The following is a 23,901-nucleotide window of genomic DNA, read 5'->3' as shown; positions in this document are numbered from 1 at the left end:
TTTTTTTCCTGGATATTATGTTTCTTTTAGCATTTTCCTGTAGGTTTCCATATATTACATGAAAAACACTAAAAAAAGAAAACCAAGTGTTAAAACATAAAATAAAATTGGGGTTGGCGGGACTGTGGGATCATTATACTGTATGTGGGAAGATTGCGGTACTGTGGGAACATTATACTGTATGTGGGAAGATGGCGGTACTGAGAACATTATACTGTATGTGGGTAGATGGCGGTACTGTGACAACATTATACTGTATGTGGGAAGATGGCGGTACTGTGGGAACATTATACTGTATGTGGGTAGATGGCGCTACTGTGGGAACATTATACTGTATGTGGGAAGATGGCGGTACTGTGGGAACATTATACTGTATGTGGGAAGATGGCGGCACTGTGGGAACATTATACTGTATGTGGGTAGATGGCGGTACTGTGAGAACATTATACTGTATGTGGGTAGATGGCGGTACTGTGAGAACATTATACTGTATGTGGGAAGATGGCGGTACTGTGAGAACATTATGCTGTATGTGGGAAGATGGCGGTACTGTGGGAACATTATACTGTATGTGGGTAGATGGCGGTACTGTGGGAACATTATACTGTATGTGGGAAGATGGCGGTACTGTGGGAACATTACACTGTATGTGGGAAGATGGCGGTACTGTGACAACATTATACTGTATGTGGGAAGATGGCGGTACTGTGGGAACATTATACTGTATGTGGGAAGATGGCGGTACTGTGGGAACATTATACTGTATGTGGGAAGACGGCGGTACTGTGAGAACATTATACTGTATGTGGGAAGATTGCGGTACTGTGAGAACATTATACTGTATGTGGGAAGACGGCGGTACTGTGAGAACATTATACTGTATGTGGGTAGATGGCGGTACTGAGAACATTATACTGTATGTGGGTAGATGGCGGTACTGTGAGAACATTATACTGTATGTGGGAAGATGGTGGTACTGTGGGAACATTATACTGTATGTGGGAAGATGGTGGTACTGTGGGAACATTATACTGTATGTGGGAAGATGGCGGGACTGTGACAACATTATACTGTATGTGGGAAGATGGCGGGACTGTGACAACATTATACTGTATGTGGGAAGATGGCGGTACTGTGAGAACATTATACTGTATGTGGGTAGATGGCGGTACTGTGAGAACATTATACTGTATGTGGGTAGATGGTGGTACTGTGGGAACATTATACTGTATGTGGGTAGATGGCGGTACTGTGAGAACATTATACTGTATGTGGGAAGATGGCGGTACTGTGAGAACATTATACTGTATGTGGGTAGATGATGGTACTGTGGGAACATTATACTGTATGTGGGAAGATGGTGGTACTGTGGGAACATTATACTGTATGTGGGAAGATGGCGGTACTGTGGGAACATTATACTGTATGTGGGAAGATGGCGGGACTGTGACAACATTATACTGTATGTGGGAAGATGGCGGGACTGTGACAACATTATACTGTATGTGGGTAGATGGCGGTACTGTGAGAACATTATACTGTATGTGGGTAGATGGTGGTACTGTGGGAACATTATACTGTATGTGGGAAGATGGCGGTACTGTGAGAACATTATACTGTATGTGGGTAGATGGCGGTACTGTGAGAACATTATACTGTATGTGGGTAGATGATGGTACTGTGGGAACATTATACTGTATGTGGGAAGATGGCGGTACTGTGAGAACATTATACTGTATGTGGGTAGATGGCGGTACTGTGAGAACATTATACTGTATGTGGGAAGATGGCGGTACTGTGGGAACATTATACTGTATGTGGGAAGATGGCGGTACTGTGAGAACATTATACTGTATGTGGGTAGATGATGGTACTGTGGGAACATTATACTGTATGTGGGAAGATGGCGGTACTGTGGGAACATTATACTGTATGTGGGTAGATGGCGGTACTGTGAGAACATTATACTGTATGTGGGTAGATGGTGGTACTGTGGGAACATTATACTGTATGTGGGAAGATGGTGGTACTGTGAGAGCATTATACTGTATGTGGGAAGATGGCGGTACTGTGGGAACATTATACTGTATGTGGGTAGATGGCGGTACTGTGAGAACATTATACTGTATGTGGGTAGATGGCGGTACTGTGGGAACATTATACTGTATGTGGGTAGATGGCGGTACTGTGGGAACATTATACTGTATGTGGGAAGATGGCGGTACTGTGAGAGCATTATACTGTATGTGGGAAGATGGCGGTACTGTGGGAACATTATACAGTGTGGGAAATAGAGGTACTATGAGAGCATTATACTGTATGTGGGAAGATGGCGGTACTGTGAGAGCATTATACTGTATGTGGGAAGATGGCGGTACTGTGGGAACATTATACTGTATGTGGGTAGATGGCGGTACTGTGAGAACATTATACTGTATGTGGGTAGATGGCGGTACTGTGGGAACATTATACTGTATGTGGGAAGATGGCGGCACTGTGGGAACATTATACTGTATGTGGGAAGATGGCGGTACTGTGGGAACATTATACTGTATGTGGGAAGATGGCGGTACTGTGAGAACATTATACTGTATGTGGGAAGATGGCGGTACTGTGAGAACATTATACAGTGTGGGGAAATAGAGGTACTATGAGAGCATTATATTGAGAGGCTTAATGACCGCAGTCGCTCCTGTGACCGGGCCCAGCCACCACCAGCCCCTGCTGCAGCTGGATGTGTGCTCTCGGACTGACATTCAGCTGAAGTGCCACAATACACGCTGCCGACCAATCAGAGGCCAGCAGCTGACATCAGCATGTACGTCATTAGGGGCGCGTGGAAGTGACATCATCTTCTCCTGTCACTTCCAGCTGAAGTCAGCGGCAGCTCCAGAAAAAGACACCGCGCGGCGAGGGAGCGGAGAGAAGGCGAGTATAATGTTTTGGTATTTTTTAAATCAGCGAGTACACGGTGCCCTTGGCCATAATACTACATGTAAGAGTGTGGGCTGTGCATTATACTACATGTACGGACTATGGGCTGTGCATTATACTACATGTACGGACTATGGGCTGTGCATTATACTACATGTACGGACTATGGGCTGTGCATTATACTACATGTACGGACTATGGGCTGTGCATTATACTACATGTATGGACTATGGGCTGTGCATTATACTACATATACGGACTATGGACTGTGCATTATACTACATGTACGGACTATGGGCTGTGCATTATACTACATGTACGGACTATGGGCTGTGCATTATACTACATGTACGGACTATGGGCTGTGCATTATACTACATGTATGGACTATGGGCTGTGCATTATACTACATATACGGACTATGGACTGTGCATTATACTACATGTACGGACTATGGGCTGTGCATTATACTACATGTAAGAGGATGGGCTGTGTATTACACTACATGTACGGACTATGGGCTGTGCATTATACTACATGTAAGAGGATGAGCTGTGCATTATACTACATGTACGGACTATGGGCTGTGCATTATACTACATGTACGGACTATGGGCTGTGCATTATACTACATGTACGGACTATGGGCTGTGCATTATACTACATGTACAAACTATGGGCTGTGCATTATACTACATGTACGGACTATGGGCTGTGCATTACACTACATGTACGGACTATGGGCTGTGCATTACACTACATGTACGGACTATGGGCTGTGCATTACACTACATGTACGGACTATGGGCTGTGCATTACACTACATGTACGGACTATGGGCTGTGCATTACGCTACATGTACGGACTATGGGCTGCGCATTATACTACATGTACGGACTATGGGCTGTGCATTATACTACATGTAAGAGGATGAGCTGTGCATTATACTACATGTACGGACTATGGGCTGTGCATTATACTACATGTATGGACTATGGGCTGTGCATTACACTACATGTACGGACTATGGGCTGTGCATTATACTACATGTACGGACTATGGGCTGTGCATTATACTACATGTACAAACTATGGGCTGTGCATTATACTACATGTACGGACTATGGGCTGTGCATTACACTACATGTACGGACTATGGGCTGTGCATTACACTACATGTACGGACTATGGGCTGTGCATTACACTACATGTACGGACTATGGGCTGTGCATTACGCTACATGTACGGACTATGGGCTGTGCATTACACTACATGTACGGACTATGGGCTGTGCATTATACCACATGTACGGCCCATGGGCTGTGCATTATACTACATGTACGGACTATGGACTGTGCATTATACTACATGTACGGACTATGGGCTGTGCATTATACTACATGTACGGACTATGGGCTGTGCATTATACTACATGTACGGACTATGGGCTGTGCATTACACTACATGTACGGACTATGGGCTGTGCATTACACTACATGTACGGACTATGGGCTGTGCATTACACTACATGTACGGACTATGGGCTGTGCATTACACTACATGTACGGACTATGGGCTGTGCATTATACTACATGTACGGACTATGGGCTGTGCATTATACTACATGTACGGACTATGGGCTGTGCATTATACTACATGTACGGACTATGGGCTGTGCATTACGCTACATGTACGGACTATGGGCTGTGCATTACACTACATGTACGGACTATGGGCTGTGCATTATACTACATGTACGGCCCATGGGCTGTGCATTATACTACATGTACGGACTATGGACTGTGCATTATACTACATGTACAGACTATGGACTGTGCATTATACTACATGTACGGACTATGGGCTGTGCATTATACTACATGTACGGACTATGGGCTGTGCATTATACTACATGTACGGACTATGGGCTGTGCATTATACTATATGTACGGACTATGGGCTGTGCATTATACTATATGTACGGACTATGGGCTGTGCATTATACTACATGTACGGACTATGGGCTGTGCATTATACTACATGTACGGACTATGGACTGTGCATTATACTACATGTACGGACTATGGGCTGTGCATTATACTACATGTACGGACTATGGGCTGTGCATTATACTACATGTACGGACTATGGGCTGTGCATTATACTACATGTACGGACTATGGGCTGTGCATTATACTACATGTACGGACTATGGGCTGTGCATTATACTACATGTACGGACTATGGGCTGTGCATTATACTACATGTACGGACTATGGACTGTGCATTATACTACATGTACGGACTATGGGCTGTGCATTATACTATATGTACGGACTATGGGCTGTGCATTATACTATATGTACGGACTATGGGCTGTGCATTATACTACATGTACGGACTATGGGCTGTGCATTACACTACATGTACGGACTATGGACTGTGCATTATACTACATGTACGGACTATGGGCTGCGCATTATACTACATGTACGGACTATGGGCTGCGCATTATACTACATGTACGGACTATGGGCTGCGCATTATACTACATGTACGGACTATGGGCTGCGCATTATACTACATGTACGGACTATGGGCTGTGCATTATACTACATGTACGGACTATGGGCTGTGCATTACACTACATGTACGGACTATGGACTGTGCATTATACTATATGTACGGACTATGGGCTGTGCATTACACTACATGTACGGACTATGGGCTGCGCATTATACTACATGTACGGACTATGGGCTGCGCATTATACTACATGTACGGACTATGGGCTGCGCATTATACTACATGTACGGACTATGGGCTGTGCATTACACTACATGTACGGACTATGGACTGTGCATTATACTACATGTACGGACTATGGGCTGCGCATTATACTACATGTACGGACTATGGGCTGCGCATTATACTACATGTACGGACTATGGGCTGCGCATTATACTACATGTACGGACTATGGGCTGCGCATTATACTACATGTACGGACTATGGGCTGTGCATTATACTACATGTACGGACTATGGGCTGCGCATTACACTACATGTACGGACCATGGGCTGCGCATTATACTACATGTACGGACTATGGGCTGCGCATTATACTACATGTACGGACTATGGGCTGCGCATTATACTACATGTACGGACTATGGGCTGTGCATTATACTACATGTACGGACTATGGGCTGTGCATTATACTACATGTGTGGACTATGGGCTGCGCATTATACTACATGTGTGGACTATGGGCTGCGCATTATACTACATGTGTGGACTATGGACTGTGCATTATACTATATGTACGGACTATGGGCTGTGCATTACACTACATGTACGGACTATGGGCTGCGCATTATACTACATGTACGGACTATGGGCTGTGCATTACACTACATGTACGGACTATGGACTGTGCATTATACTACATGTACGGACTATGGGCTGTGCATTATACTACATGTACGGACTATGGGCTGTGCATTATACTACATGTATGGACTATGGGCTGTGCATTATACTACATGTACGGACTATGGGCTGTGCATTACACTACATGTACGGACCATGGGCTGTGCATTACACTACATGTACGGACTATGGGCTGTGCATTATACTACATGTATGGACTATGGGCTGTGCATTACACTACATGTACGGACTATGGGCTGTGCATTATACTACATGTACGGACTATGGGCTGTGCATTATACTACATGTACGGACTATGGGCTGTGCATTATACTACATGTAAGAGGATGGGCTGTGCATTATATTACATGTACGGACTATGGGCTGTGCATTATACTACATGTATGGACTATGGGCTGTGCATTATACTACATGTACGGACTATGGGCTGTGCATTATACTACATGTACGGACTATGGGCTGTGCATTATACTACATGTAAGAGGATGGGCTGTGCATTACACTACATGTATGTGACTCACCCCCTGGGCCAGTGCTGTAGTGCGGCGCGCGTGCGCGCGGGGGATACCCGGAGCCGGATCCGATGGGGGTAGTAGTCTTCGTGTGGCGGTGACCCGGTCCGCGCCCAGGGTGGTCAAACTAAGTGGCAGTTATTGGTATGATGGTATTAGTGTCCGACTACGCCACCCGTTGAATGCGGTTATGAAACCGCCGCTGCAGGGCAGACCGCTGAGGCCGGTGGTATAGGTGTGCAGCAATGTTGATATAACCCCCAACGGGAGAGGTATGGCCTCAGGGCAGCGGATGTGGGTGATGTTGGGTGTGATGGTGTGGATGTCCCAGCACTAACGGTGCGACAAGGAAGCACGGAGACGCGAGGGTACAGTTCAGGGCCTTTACTGATGGTACAAGGCAAATTCCCCCGGGAGTACTGGCTAGTAGTTGGGGCCTGGTTAGTCTGCGAGTAAGCCGGAGTTCCCCTGGCCAGGTGGAGTTGTAGGCCTTCCCATTAGTCTGTACCCTTCCTGGCTACCCTGCTTTCGGCGGTTACAAGTAGCCCACGTCCCTGGGTATACCGTGTGGTGCTCACCCGTATGGCTGGTGACCTGGGGCCTCCTGTTAGCCTCCGCTCTGGGATGGCGGTGCTGGTCCCTTCGTTGTGACTGAGCCTCCGGGCTTTTATGGCCAGAGGACCTGGAATCCCCTGCCGGATGGATTCTGCTGCTGGGTATATCTTAGTCCCCACAGCCTCGGACTCCTGTGTCCGGTTTTAGTACCTTCTCCCAGGGCGAGCTCTGCACAGCTCCAGCCCCTGGCGCTTCTCCTTAGCTCCTACAGAGCTCCTGATGTCTATCTGTCCCTGTTTCTGCGTGTCCAGACCAGACTCCGTCTCTGTCTGGAACTCCTCTCTCTAACCCTGCCTCAGCCCCAGTTTATGTAGGGGAAGTTCTTCCCCTCCCAGGACTGGGCAGGAGGTGTGGCATGCTCAGGATTCCTGCCCAGGAGACCTCCCACCTGCTCACAGACGTAATACTGCTATTACTGTGGAAACCAGACCCGTCGGGTGCCACATTCCCCCCTAGTGAAATTTAGTACTCCCGGACTAAACATAACAGGGTATAAACAATAACAATTAAATACATGAGATGGTCACGGCGTGTCCGTAACCGGGAAGCAATAAGGGTGTCCATTTCACCAAAGAACAGGGAGCCGTAACCAGGTAGGGGTCTGTCCCGCCCCAAGTCCCCAACAGTCTTTAGTCCATTCCTGGGTCACGCTCCAAACATATTTACAACAGAGTTCCGGTTACTCACTGTCCATAACCTGTCAGTCCATATAAAGAAATCTGTAACTGAAAAACATAATTAGCAACGGCTACAACAAAAACAGGTAAACATAAAATAGTTAAAGCAACTAGCCAACTTAGATTCTCCAACGTACGGGCAACTGGCCTCTGGTAACCCAAGTGGACCTACGGAGCTCACTAACTGGTCCTGCACTACAGGGTGTAGGAGGTGTTATGGGCAGACTGGGCAGCTTTCTGCGCACTCTTTGGCTCACTAGGGGCACGGCAGGCTCACTACTAGCAGAGGGTTGATCCTCCTGTACTGCTGGTGTGGACTCTTCTGCCTCTTGGGCCGGCTGCTCTTCCAGCTCTACTGGTTCTTCTGTAGGCACTTGCGGGGCTGGCTGGAGAAAGGTGAGGACGGGTACCACGACAGCACCGTTTACTTGTGTCCAAGACCGGGGGAAGTCTCCGAGTACAGTCCTGATCATTTCTTCCCTTTCCTCTGCGGGTCGAGGGTTTTCTTGATCTTCTTCTTCAGGGTTTTGCAGCTGCTCGGGACACTTCTTCAGGTGGTCTCTGGAGACAACGGCTGTGGTTTCTCCTCCATCCTTACTGATCACGCAAATCTTTGGGTTCTCATGGCTTGATGGCAGTACGGTGTACGGGTCCTTCTCCCACTGGTCGTCCAACTTGTGGAGCCGTCTTTTCCTCTTCAAGACCTGCTCTCCAGGTACCAGGGGAACAGCGGGAGCATACTGATTATAAGCCTTCTCTTGCCTTTCTCTAGCTTGAGACAGACTTCGCTCCACGCTCTCCTGCACTTTCCGATACTGCTGCTGCCATCCTGTATCCCAGTCTGCCTCTGGCGAGGTGTCCTCGGGCGTCAGGACTCCCATATCCAGGTCGATAGGCAGCTTACCAGGCCTCGCTCTCATTAGGTAAGCCGGGGTACAGTTGGTAGAACCTACAGGGATGTGGTTGTATAGGTCCACCAGATCAGGCAGCTTCTCAGGCCACAGACTGCGTTCTTCCAGGGGCAATGTTTTCAGGAGGTCTATCACCACCTGGTTCATCTTCTCGCAGAGTCCATTAGTTTGTGGGTGATAGGGCGTTGTTCTTATCTTCGTGCAGCCATACAGGTTGCAGAACTCCTGGAAGACTTCCGCTTCGAAGGCTGGCCCTTGGTCTGTCAGCACTTGGTCCGGGTACCCGTGTGGACGGCAGAAGTGCTGCTGGAAGGCTCTAGCTGCTGTTTGAGCCGTTAAGTCCTTGACCGGGACCACCACCAGGAACCGGGAGTAATGATCTACGATTGTGAGGGCGTAGACATACCCAGATCTGCTTGGAGCCAGTTTCACATGGTCCAGGGCTACCAGTTCCAGTGGCTGTCGGGTGATGATGGGCTGCAAGGGAGTCTTCTGGCTGGCACGGTCCTTCCTTCTTAGGTGGCACGGTCCACAGTCTCTGCACCACCTCTCGATGGCTCCTCTCATGCCTACCCAGTAGAACCGTTCACACAATAAGAACTCCAGCTTCTTCCACCCGAAATGTCCTGCTCCGTTGTGGTACGCCTCCAGAATCATAGCCGTGTCTCGTCTGGGGACCACTACCTGCCAGGTCAACTCATGTGTTCGAGAGTTAACCATTCTCCGGCACAACTTCTCCCTGTAGAGGAACAGCCTACTTTTCTCCTTCCACAGTTGCTTAGTCTCCTCTGGGGCGTCTGGGTCCAGACTGGCATCGGCTTGGGTCAGCATTTCCTTCACCAGACGGACTGCAGGATCACTGTCTTGCGTCTCCGCCCAGTTGTAGTGGGGCAAGGGATTGAACGTCGCGGAGCGCCTGTCCTTCACCCGGTGGGAATACAGGGTAATCCCATGGCGGTGGAACGCAGGGAGCTCAACTTCTTCCAGATCTTCTGGATCTTCCCCTACGTCCGGTAAGTTCGGCATTTTAGACAGGGCATCCGCGTTGGCATTTGAGCGTCCTGCCCGGTATTTGATGGTGAATTCAAAGTTGGACAGGCAAGCCATCCATCTCTGTTCCAGAGCACCGAGCCTTGCAGTGTCCAGGTGTGTCAACGGGTTGTTATCCGTGTACACGATGAATTTGGAGGAGGCAAGGTAATGCTTGAAACGTTCGGTCACTGCCCACACTACTGCCAGGAACTCCAGCTTGAATGAGCTATAATTCTCAGGGTTCCTCTCGGTGGGTCGTAGCTTTCGGCTAGCGTAAGCGATTACTCGTTCTTTTCCTTGCTGGATCTGGGACAGCACGGCTCCTAGCCCGATGTTACTTGCGTCCGTGTGGAGGATAAAGGGCTGGCTGTAGTCTGGATATGCCAGGATTTCATCCCCCGTGAGGGCCATCTTCAGCTGGCAAAAGGACTCCTCTTCCAGCTTTTCCCACCTGAAGGGCGGCTTCTGGTTTTTGGCTTTTCGAGATTGACCTATCAGGAGGTCCTGCATAGGGGCTGCCATTTTGGTGAAACCGGGAATGAATCTTCGGTAGTAGCCTACCAACCCGAGGAACTGCCGCACTTCCTTTATGCTGGAGGGTCTTGGCCAGTCCTTAATCACGGTGATCTTATCAGGGTCAGGAGCCACTCCGTCAGCACTCACCACGTGTCCCAGGTATTGCACCTTTGGTTTCAGGAGGTGACACTTGGAGGGTTTCACCTTTAGGCCGTAGTTTGCCAGAGCTTCGAACACTTCTGCCAGGTGTTTCAGGTGGTCCTCGTAGGTCTTGGAATAGACGATGACATCGTCCAGGTATAACAGGACCGTCTCGAAGTTCCGGTGTCCCAGACAGCATTCCATCAACCGTTGGAAGGTTCCTGGTGCGTTGCAGAGCCCGAACGGCATACAGTTAAATTCGCTGAGACCCATCGGGGTGGTGAATGCGGTCTTCTCCCGGTCTGCCTCTGCTACAGGAACCTGCCAGTACCCGCTAGTGAGATCCAAAGTAGAGAAGAAGTTAGCAGATTTTAATGCAGCTAAGGACTCTTCTATCCTTGGTAACGGGTACGCATCTTTGTGTGTGATACGGTTGACCTTCCTGTAGTCTACACACATTCTCATAGTGTTGTCCTTCTTTTTCACTAAGACTAGTGGAGCTGCCCAGGGGCTACAGCTGTCCCTGATTACCCCAGCCTCCTTCATGTCTCTAAGCATCCCCTTGGCGTGTTGGTAGTGTGCAGGGGGTACGGGTCGGTATCTCTCCTTTATGGGAGGATGGTCTCCCGTGGGGATGTGGTGTTCTACCCCCTTGACTCGCCCGAAGTCTAACGGGTGTTTACTAAACACTCTCTCGTACTCTTGAACCACCCGATAGACTCCTTGTTTCTGGTGTGAGGGAGTGGAGTCAGTACCCAGATGTAGTTGCTGACACCAGTCCTCCACTGGTTTCTTAGAGCCGTTACCTTCCTCTGGTTGAGATGGAGGCAAGGGTTCCACGGCCTGTACAGAATTCTGGTTTATGGTGAACAATTTAGCTAGCGTGGCATACCGGGGCAGGTGTACTTCTCTCTCACCGATATTTATGATGCGAACGGGCACCCTCCCATGGCGTACATCGACCACCCCCCGTGCTGTCAAAATGGTGGGCCTACTGTCTGAGTAGACGGGTTCTACCATTGCTTGGTAGTCTCTACCTCTTAGACCAATAGCTGCCCGGCACCAAATCATCATCTCACTTTTTGGGGGCATGGCAATAGGGAACGGGTCACACATTCTCACGCTACCTATCTCACCACCAGATAGTTCCACCTGTTGCCGCTTCATCAGTGCCCGGATCTCTTTTTGGAGCACACGCTGCTGGCCGGAACTGGCGTTCTTGGCAACCTGCTGTAAAATGAGAATCACCTCTGCAAGACAATTTTCAATTACATTGGTTCCCAGGGTGATTCTAGGGTGACTCTCATGACGGTCTATGTCCACTATAATCAGTCCTTGTGCCGCCAGTTCGACTTTACCGATTTTAATGGTCACCTCCTTGAATCCCACCTGCGGCACGGGCTGACCATTGCTGGCGATGATACTCAGGTCGTCGTCTGGGTAGCGGGTTATGTCCGAATCATTCCAGTACTGCTTGAAGAGCACGTACGGGATGGTGGTGACCTGTGACCCAGTGTCTAGTAGGGCACTCATAGGAATGCCATCCAGTACCACAGGCAAGATTGGACGTCCCCCCTATGTATTTATCACGCCAGTTTGATGGGCCTGATGGTCTTATGCCTGGGGGTTGGCCCTCTACCCCAGGTTGTGCCCGTTTAAATGACAGTACCTTGCCACATGTCCGGGTTGATTGCAGCGGCGGCAAATAGGTCGTCCGTCCTCGTTGTATCGATCGCTGGGTCTTCCTCTGGCCGGTGGGGTCCTCCTTGTTCGGCGCCACGGGATGTCCTCCGGTCCGGATGCCAGCTCGATCTTCCCTGCAGTAGAAACCTGTAAAGACTGCAAGGTTCGCGTTAGCGCGGCAACGCTTTTAGTTAGCTCTTGGACCTGATGGTGCAGGTCTGTAGCCGGGTCACTGTTTAAAGCCTGCGCATCAGCTCCCACAGGCCCTGCAGACAAGGGCGCCGTCTCCTGGTGATAAGTGATAGCAGGGCGCCTGTGGGTCACAGCGCCACCTGGTGCCGGTTCTCGGAGCACCCGGATGGCTCTGTCCTTGAACTTTGCAAAGTCCAGGTCAGGGTCCTGTAAGGCCATTGCCCGCAACTGGGTTCGGTGGGCATTGCACAGTAGACCCTCAATGAATTGTTCAGTCAACAGCTTATCTTCGTTTCCCACGCTGTCAGGGTCTGCCTGCTTAATGGCTCTCAGGGCCTCTTGTAGGTTTAGAGCATAGTCTCTTATACTCTCATGTGCCCATTGTTTGCACCCATAAAATCTTAGTTTTATTTCGGCTGAGGTGCGGGTGTCAAATGTGTCTTTCAGCCGGGTTAGTATGTCTCTGACAGTCCTCTTCCTCCCAGGTGGCCAGGACTTTACCTCCCTTTGGGCTGCCCCGATTAATTGGGCCACCAGGATGCTCACTTATTGCGCCTCCGTGAGGGGATACACCTGGAAGAGGCTATCCAGCCTTTCTCTGAAGTCATTTAGGGTATGTGACTCCCCTGAGTACTGGGGTAGCCAGGCTGCCCCCGGGATATAGGGCATGGTGAAAGGCATGACCGCAGCAGCGGTGGCGCTGGCGGCGGCTGAGGCGGTGAAGCTCTCCTCCGTATCCGACATCCTCCTCCCCCCTAGTGGACCGTGGCCTACCTTGCGATGATCCTCTTCCGTAGGCCGCGGCTCCGCAGTGGATCGTCAGGGTTGAGGACCTTCCGTCGCGCTCCTATGACGTCGGCGTCTGCTGGGCTCCTTCCAGGACCTTACGCAACGTCCGGACGTGAGGAGGGGCTTCAGTTCTCGCGGGCTTTCGGAGTCCACGCCCCTCTTCTTCCCGCGCGGCGCCCTCAGGATGGCGTCCAATGGCGGGAAAACTCCACGGATGGCGGGAAGAAGGCAGAAGATGGCGTCGGATGGCGGGAATCGGCTCCAGATGGCGGGAAACGACTCCGGACGGCGGGAAACTTCACCACAGGTAAGTATAAAAGTCTCTTTTTTCAGGCACGCAGTACCCGGTGGTTGCGGGCACGTAATCCTGCCGACTACGCCAAAGTTGACTCACCCCCTGGGCCAGTGCTGTAGTGCGGCGCGCGTGCGCGCGGGGGATACCCGGAGCCGGATCCGATGGGGGTAGTAGTCTTCGTGTGGCGGTGACCCGGTCCGCGCCCAGGGTGGTCAAACTAAGTGGCAGTTATTGGTATGATGGTATTAGTGTCCGACTACGCCACCCGTTGAATGCGGTTATGAAACCGCCGCTGCAGGGCAGACCGCTGAGGCCGGTGGTATAGGTGTGCAGCAATGTTGATATAACCCCCAACGGGAGAGGTATGGCCTCAGGGCAGCGGATGTGGGTGATGTTGGGTGTGATGGTGTGGATGTCCCAGCACTAACGGTGCGACAAGGAAGCACGGAGACGCGAGGGTACAGTTCAGGGCCTTTACTGATGGTACAAGGCAAATTCCCCCGGGAGTACTGGCTAGTAGTTGGGGCCTGGTTAGTCTGCGAGTAAGCCGGAGTTCCCCTGGCCAGGTGGAGTTGTAGGCCTTCCCATTAGTCTGTACCCTTCCTGGCTACCCTGCTTTCGGCGGTTACAAGTAGCCCACGTCCCTGGGTATACCGTGTGGTGCTCACCCGTATGGCTGGTGACCTGGGGCCTCCTGTTAGCCTCCGCTCTGGGATGGCGGTGCTGGTCCCTTCGTTGTGACTGAGCCTCCGGGCTTTTATGGCCAGAGGACCTGGAATCCCCTGCCGGATGGATTCTGCTGCTGGGTATATCTTAGTCCCCACAGCCTCGGACTCCTGTGTCCGGTTTTAGTACCTTCTCCCAGGGAAAGCTCTGCACAGCTCCAGCCCCTGGCGCTTCTCCTTGGCTCCTACAGAGCTCCTGATGTCTATCTGTCCCTGTTTCTGCGTGTCCAGACCAGACTCCGTCTCTGTCTGGAACTCCTCTCTCTAACCCTGCCTCAGCCCCAGTTTATGTAGGGGAAGTTCTTCCCCTCCCAGGACTGGGCAGGAGGTGTGGCATGCTCAGGATTCCTGCCCAGGAGACCTCCCACCTGCTCACAGACGTAATACTGCTATTACTGTGGAAACCAGACCCCTGGGGTGCCACATATGGACTATGGGCTGTGCATTATACTACATGTATGGACTATGGGCTGTGCATTACACTACATGTATGGACTATGGGCTGTGCATTACACTACATGTACGGACTATGGGCTGTGCATTATACTACATGTACGGACTATGGGCTGTGCATTATACTACATGTACGGACTATGGGCTGTGCATTATACTACATGTAAGAGGATGGGCTGTGCATTACACTACAGGTACGGACCATGGGCTGTGCATTACACTACATGTACGGACTATGGGCTGTGCATTACACTACATGTACGGACTATGGGCTGTGCATTACACTACATGTACGGACTATGGGCTGCGCATTATACTACATGTACGGCCCATAGGCTGTGCATTATACTACATGTACGGACCATGGGCTGTGCATTATACTACATGTACGGACCATGGGCTGCGCATTATACTACATGTACGGACTATGGGCTGCACATTATACTACATGTACGGACCATGGGCTGCACATTACACTACATGTACGGACTATGGGCTGTGCATTACACTACATGTACGGACTATGGGCTGTGCATTACACTACATGTACGGACTATGGGCTGCACATTATACTACATGTACGGACCATGGGCTGTGCATTATACTACATGTACGGACCATGGGCTGTGCATTATACTACATGTACGGACCATGGGCTGTGCATTACACTGTGTTCCAAATTATTATGCAAATAATATTTTCTCAGATTTTCCCAAATTACCTATATGAATTGCAGTCATTGTAATTTTCCAGTCAAATAACTATTAGAGTACAATTGAAAGGTTTTTGTACAAATTGCCTATGATAACAGTATATTTAAAAAAAAAAAAAAAACTCAAACTGCACTCAAAATGCATGTTCCAAATTATTATGCACAGCAGAGTTTTCAACCTTTTCATTTTAATAAAGAACAAAAAAATGGTCATTTTTGAAATTATAAGCATTAGCAGGTTATTACAAACTGAAATCCAACAGTTTTCAACTCAAAACTTTATTCTAGGTGATGTTACATTTTCACATAGGACCCCTTGTTGGAAAGGAGCTTCTGAACTCTCTCGTCCATTGAATTTGTCAGGTTTTGGATGGTTTCTGCTTCAATTGTTTTGCATGAGGACAGAATACCCTCCCAGAGCTGTTGCTTAGATGTGGCAAGCAATCCCCGCAATGTGCATATCCGAGCACCCGATGCAAACTCAAGTAGCGAACACTTGCGCTCAACACTAGTCGCCATATTGTCATCTATTTTTTTTTTAAATATCCCAACCTTACCCCCAACCCTAATACAACCCCAACCCTAACCCTAGAGTTTGTTTTTTGCGCCGTTCCTCGTGCGGTATAAGTGATTAGACGACTTTATTCTTCGGGTCGGTGCGATTGCAGCGATACTAGAATCATATCGGGTTTTTATGATTGACAGCTGTCACTCACTAAAAGACGCATTTTTTAGTAAAATCTAGCTTTTGCATCGCCATATTTTGAGAGCTATAATTTTTCTATATTTTGGCCGACAGAGTCATGTGACAGCTTGTTTTTTGCGGGATGAGTTGACGTATTTATTGGTATCATTTTCAGGCACGTGACATTGCTTTCTATTCCGATTTTTGGGAGGCAGAATAAACAAAAAACAACAATTCAGGAAATGTTTTTTTTTTTTTTACAATTTTTTTATGCCGTTCCGCGTGTGGTAAAATTGATAAGGCAGCTTTATTCTTCAGGTCAGTACGTTTACAGCGGTACCACATTTATATAGTTTTTCTATGTTTTGGCGCTTTTACACAATAAAAGCTATTTTATAGAATTTTTTTTTTTGCATCGCTTTATTCTGAGAGCTATAACTTTTTTATTTTTCGGCTGATTGAGCTGTATGGCGGCTTGCTTTTTTGTGGGACAAGATGACGTTTTCAGCGGTACCATTTTTATTTATATTCGTCTTTTTGATCGTGTGTTATTCCATTTTTTGTTTTTGCGGTATGATGATAAAGCATTGGTTTCTGCTTAGTTTTTTTTTTACCGTGTTCACTAAAGGGGTTAACTAGTGGGACAGTTTTATAGGTCAGGTCGTTCCGGACGCAGCGATACCAAATATGTGTACTTTTATTGTTTTGTTGTTTTTTTTTCATAATAATATTTATTGATGGGTACATTATATTTTTATTTTTGGTGGATTATTTTTTTGATTTTTTTTTTTTAAATATTTTTACAATTTTTTTTTTCATTTTTTAACAATTTTTTTTTTACTTTTAGACTTTTTCCCACAATAGGACTTTTTTCACTCTGATCACCTGTATAGCATAGGGATGGAGCACCATCCCTGTGCTATACAGGCTGTCAGTGCTGCAGATGCAGAAGATACTTTGGTCGTGCACTGCATATGACCAAAGTATCCTCCTGCTGTCTGGTGACCCGGATGTTTTTATGACATGGCAACATCCGGGAAGCCGCGGCAGACAGTGTTGGACGCCGGCAGGAGAGGTGAGTATGGGCGATCACCTCCCCAATCGACTTTGATCGTACATTGCATGGGTTAATGTGCCAGGCACATAGCACCGGGTGTCAGCTGTGACAATCAGCTGACACCCGACGGCGATCACGCCCGCACAGCCTATGTGCGGGCAAAATCAACAGGGCGCACTAATACGTACCTGGCTCTGAAAGCCCAGGGGGCAGGTGCGTATTAGTACGCCCTGGGCTTTTAAGGGGTTAAAGTACACTCTGCACCCCATCTTGACTGAAAAAAAAACAGAAATGTAGAAACTTTTGCAAATTTAATAAAAAAGAAAAACTGAAATATCACATGGTCATAAGTATTCAGACCCTTTGCTCAGTATTGAGTAGAAGCCCCCTTTTGAGCTAGTACAGCCATGAGTCTTCTTGGGAATGATGCAACAAGTTTTTCACACCTGGATTTGGGGATCCTCTGCCATTCTTCCATGCAGATCCTCTCCACTTCCGTCAGGTTGGATGGTGAACGTTGGTGGACAGCCATTTTCAGGTCTCTCCAGAGATGCTCAATTGGGCTTAGGTCAGGGCTCTGGCTGGGCCAGTCAAGAATGGTCACAGAGTTGTTCTGAAGCCACTCCTTTGTTATTTTAGCTGTGTGCTTGGGGTCATTGTCTTGTTGGAAGTTGAACCTTCAGCCAAGTCTGAGGTCCAAAGCACTCTGGAAGAAGTATTCATCCAGAATATGTACTTGGCCGCATTCATGTTTCCTTCAATTGCAAGCAGTCATCCTGTCCGTGCAGCTGAAAAACACCCCCATAGCATGATGCTGCCACCACCATGTTTCACAGTTGGGATTGTATTAGGCAGGTGATGAGCAGTGCCTGGTTTTCGCCACACATACCGCTTAGAACTTTTTGATGATAATTCTATCTTCGTCTCATCAGACCAGAGAATCTTATTTCTCATAGTCTGGGAGTCCTTCATGTGTTTTTGTTCAAACTCTATGCTGGCTTTCATATGTTTTGCACTGCGGAGAGGCCTCCGTCGGGCCACTCAGCCATAAAAGCCCGACTGGTGGAGAGCTGCAGTGATAGTTGACTTTGTGGAACTTTCTTCCATCTCCCTACTGCATCTCTGGAGCTCAGCCAAGTGATCTTGGGGTTCCTCTTTACCTCGCTCACCAAGGTTCTTCTCTCACGATTCCTCAGTTTGGCTGGACAGCCATGTCTAGGAAGACTTCTGGTGGTCCTAAACTTCTTCCATTTAAGGAATATGGATGCCACTGTGCTCTTGGGAACCTTGAGTACTACAGAAATTCTTTTGTAACCTTGGCCAGATCTGTGCCTTGCCACAATTCTGTCTCTGAGCTCCTTGGGTAGTTCCTTTGAGCTCATGATTCTCATCTGGTCTGACATGCACTGTGAGCTGTGAGGTCTTATATAGACATGTGTGTGCCTTTCCAAATCAAGTCCTATCAGTTTAATTAAACACAGCTGGACTCCAATTAAGGAGTAGAACCATCTCAAGGAGGATCACAAGGAAATGGACAGCATGGGACTAAAATATGAGTGTCTGAGCAAAGGGTCTGAATACTTATGACCATGAGATATTTCAGTTTTTCTTTTTTAATAAATTTGAAAAAACTTCTACATTTGTTTTTTTTTCAGTCAAGATGGGGTGCAGAGTGTACTTTAATGAGAAAAAATGACCTTTTTAGAAGTTACCAAATGGCTGCAATGAAAAAAAAAGTGAAAAATGTAAAGGGGTCTGAATACTTTCCGTACCCACTGTATATATCAGGATGGGTGGTGGTCAAAATCAACAAGCAACAGGTCCCATCATAGTTATGCCTCTGATTATACTGTGTGGGGGGATGGCGGTACTATGGGAACAATACACTGTGTGGGGGCGTCATACATCCTACATAAGGGGCATAATGGGGGAATTACACTGTGTGGGGCATCATACATCCTGCATAAGGGGTATAATGGGACATTACACTGTGTGGGGGCATCATACATCCTGCATAAGGGGCATAATGGGGGCATTACACTGTGTGGGGGCATCATACATCCTGCATAAGGGGCATAATGGGGGCATTACACTGTGTGGGGGCATCATACATCCTGCATAAGGGGCATAATGGGGGCATTACACTGTGGGGGCATCATACATACTGCATAAGGGGCATAATGGGGGCATTACACTGTGGGGGCATCATACATCCTGCATAAGGGGCATAATGGGGCATTACACTGTGTGGGGGCATCATACTTCCTGTATAAGGGGCATAATGGGGGCATTACACTGTGTGAGGGCATCATACATCCTGCATAAGGGGCATAATGGGGGCATTACATTGTGTGGGGGCATCATACATCCTGCATAAGGGGCATAATGGGGGCATTACACTCTGGGGGCATCATACATCCTGCATAAGGGGCATAATGGGGGCATTACACTGTGTGGGGGGCATCATACATCCTGCAAAAGGGGCATAATGGGGGCATTACACTGTGGGGGCATCATACATCCTGTATAAGGGGCATAATGGGGGCATTACACTGTGTGGGGGGATGGCGGTACTATGGGAACAATACACTGTGTGGGGGCGTCATACATCCTACATAAGGGGCATAATGGGGGAATTACACTGTGTGCGGCATCATACATCCTGCATAAGGGGTATAATGGGACATTACACTGTGTGGGGGCATCATACATCCTGCATAAGGGGCATAATGGGGGCATTACACTGTGTGGGGGCATCATACATCCTGCATAAGGGGCATAATGGGGGCATTACACTGTGTGGGGGCATCATACATCCTGCATAAGGGGCATAATGGGGGCATTACACTGTGGGGGCATCATACATACTGCATAAGGGGCATAATGGGGGCATTACACTGTGGGGGCATCATACATCCTGCATAAGGGGCATAATGGGGCATTACACTGTGTGGGGGCATCATACTTCCTGTATAAGGGGCATAATGGGGGCATTACACTGTGTGAGGGCATCATACATCCTGCATAAGGGGCATAATGGGGGCATTACATTGTGTGGGGGCATCATACATCCTGCATAAGGGGCATAATGGGGGCATTACACTCTGGGGGCATCATACATCCTGCATAAGGGGCATAATGGGGGCATTACACTGTGTGGGGGGCATCATACATCCTGCAAAAGGGGCATAATGGGGGCATTACACTGTGGGGGCATCATACATCCTGTATAAGGGGCATAATGGGGGCATTACACTGTGTGGGGGGCATCATACATCCTGCATAAGGGGCATTACACTGTGTGGGGGCATCATACATCCTGCATAAGGGGCATAATGGGGGCATTACACTGTGGGGCATCATACATACTGTATAAGGGGCATAATGGGGGCATTACACTGTGTGGGGGGCATCATACATACTGTATAAGGGACATAATGGGGGCATTACACTGTGTGGGGCATCATACATCCTGCATAAGGGGCATAATGGGGGCATTACACTGTGGGGGGCATCATACATACTGCATAAGGGGCATAATGGGACATTACACTGTGGGGGCATCATACATACTGCATAAGGGGTATAATGGGGGCATCATACATACTGCATAAGGGGCATAATGGGGGCATTACACTGTGGGGGCATCATACATCCTTCATAAGGGGCATAATGGGGGCATTACACTGTGGGGGCATCATACATCCTGTATAAGGGGCATAATGGGGGCATTACACTGTGTGGGGGGCATCATACATCCTGCATAAGGGGCATAATGGGGGCATTACACTGTGTGGGGGCATCATACATCCTGCATAAGGGGCATAATGGGGGCATTACACTGTGGGGCATCATACATACTGTATAAGGGGCATAATGGGGGCATTACACTGTGTGGGGGGCATCATACATCCTGTATAAGGGACATAATGGGGGCATTACACTGTGTGGGGCATCATACATCCTGCATAAGGGGCATAATGGGGGCATTACACTGCGGGGGGCATCATACATACTGCATAAGGGGCATAATGAGGGCATTACACTGTGGGGGCATCATACATACTGCATAACGGGTATAATGGGGGCATTACACTGTGGGGGCATCATACATACTGCATAAGGGGCATAATGGGGGCATTACACTGTGGGGGCATCATACATCCTTCATAAGGGGCATAATGGGGGCATTACACTGTGGGGGCATCATACATCCTGTATAAGGGGCATAATGGGGGCATTACACTGTGTGGGGGGCATCATACATCCTGCATAAGGGGCATAATGGGGGCATTACACTGTGTGGGGGCATCATACATCCTGCATAAGGGGCATAATGGGGGCATTACACTGTGGGGCATCATACATACTGTATAAGGGGCATAATGGGGGCATTACACTGTGTGGGGGGCATCACACATCGTGTATAAGGGACATAATGGGGGCATTACACTGTGTGGGGCATCATACATCCTGCATAAGGGGCATAATGGGGGCATTACACTGTGTGGGGGCATCCTACATCCTGCATAAGGGGCATAATGGGGGCATTACACTGTGGGGGCATCATACATCCTGCATAAGGGGCATAATAGGGCATTACACTGTGTGGGGGCATCATACATCCTGCATAAGGGGCATAATGGGGGCATTACACTGTGTGAGGGCATCATACATCCTGCATAAGGGGCATAATGCGGCCATTACACTGTGTGAGGGCATCATACATCCTGCATAAGGGGCATAATGGGGGCATTACACTGTGGGGGCATCATACATACTGCATAAGGGGCATAATGGGGGCATCATACATCCTGCATAAGGGGCATAATGGGGCATTACACTGTGCGGGGGCATCATACTTCCTGCATAAGGGGCATAATGGGGGCATTACACTGTGCGAGGGCATCATACATCCTGCATAAGGGGCATAATGGGGGCATTACATTGTGTGGGGGCATCATACATCCTGCATAAGGGGCATAATGGGGGCATTACACTGTGGGGGTGACGCACCCCCTGGGCCAGTGTTGTTTGGGGGATACCCGGAGCCGGATCAGATGGGGGTTGTAGTCTCCGAGTGGCTGTGACCCGGTCCGTGCCCAGGGTGTCAAGCTCAGTGTGTGGCAGTCCTACAGATGTTATCAAAGTTCTTTTTGTGTCGACTACGCTACCCGTTGATTTGCGGTCACTACGGCCGCCGCTGCAGCAGGGTCCGCTGAGGCTGATGGTGTTTGTGCAGCTTCGGTAGTATAACCCCCAACGGGAGGGGTATAGCCTCAGGGGGTCAGCCGTGGAGGATGGTGGGTGTGAAGGTGCAGCAAAGAGACTCAGAGGCATTAAATGCAGTTCCAGGGTTTTACTTTCTGGTGTTGCTCGGGTCACTGTGTACAGCAGTGACCACCCGAGCCGTGCTGCGTCCACCAGGTCCTGGACTCGGTCAACTCCCGGGGAACTCCGGAGTGTGGTCCTGAGCTCCTTACTGACTCTCCCTTCTTCTGGCCGTCCCCACCAGGGATCCACCTAAGTCCGGCTCCCTCGGGCCTTCTGTTGGTAACCCTTGTCTCTGGGTTCCCTGACCCTATTCTTGGTCTGCCTTCCGGGTGGATTTAGTGGGTGGTCGTGGCAGATCCTGCCCACGACCTCCGGTCTCTGGCTGAGGATTAGTGCTGTGGCCTCCACCAGCTTGGGATCCGGTACCCTGTTGCCGACCCTTCACCCTATTAGTTCTCTTGTGGGCTCTTGGGGTCCCCTCTTCTGCGCCTCTGGGTCCCTCTTCCTTCTCCTCTGCTCTGCTTCTCAGGCTTTCTGACAGACTGTCTGACTGACTGACTGTGGCTGACTGACTGACCCTGATCTAAGATGGTTCCCACCTTATATACTCCCTCTATGTGTGAGCTCAGGTGACCAGCACCCAATGAGCTCCTAACTTTACCCAGGCTGCTCCCCCTATCTGCCCCTACACTACTGGGATGTTCCACCCCCCTCCCACTCCAGCCAAGGACAGACTCGGTCGTACCTGCACATTTCTAAGTGGGAGTACCGTTGGTCTGCCCTCCGGAAATGGGATGTGTGTAGTGCATGCAGCCTACTGAGCTCAGTTCCACACTCCATCCTTACCCGGGAGTGGAATATCACACCTCTGGGTTGAGGTGCAATACCCCTGTAGCAGCCGAATCCTCAGGGTGCTATATTCCCCCCTGGTAAATCACAGCACGCCCTCGGGCTGTAAGATATAAAAACATTCAAAAACATACAAAATTTTTTTTTTTTTTAAAACATAAACATATAAACATCATATAAAACTTTTCATAAAAACTTTTCATTAGAAACATTCTTGTTCCTCCGGCCACGACTACTTGTGACCGGGTAAAGTGCGACAGTTTCTTTAAGAAAATGGTTTTCCTATAAAACCGGTAGGGGGCGCTTTAGGAAGCGCAACTATATACAAAGGGGATATGGCCGCTCTCAGTCCTCGGCCAGGTATAAGGATAATAAGAATGGCTGTTCACAGTCCTCAG

At 48.9% G+C, this 23,901-nt stretch overlaps 1 protein-coding gene across 2 annotated transcripts in view; it reads right to left on the bottom strand.

Moving 5' to 3' along the window:
• LOC141230050 (uncharacterized) overlaps positions 1-23,901 on the bottom strand; it is a 349,419-nt gene that overhangs the window by 5,560 nt on the left and 319,958 nt on the right. The gene's annotated exons all lie outside the window — the stretch shown is intronic.

The sequence above is a fragment of the Phyllobates terribilis genome, unplaced genomic scaffold, assembly GCF_046119375.1.
Source record: "Phyllobates terribilis strain yellow unplaced genomic scaffold, ASM4611937v1 Scaffold_489__1_contigs__length_1346288, whole genome shotgun sequence".
In the NCBI taxonomy this organism is placed as follows: domain Eukaryota; kingdom Metazoa; phylum Chordata; class Amphibia; order Anura; family Dendrobatidae; genus Phyllobates; species Phyllobates terribilis.
Note: the sequence above shows the minus strand (reverse complement) of the source record. Positions and strands in the feature narration are given on the sequence as shown.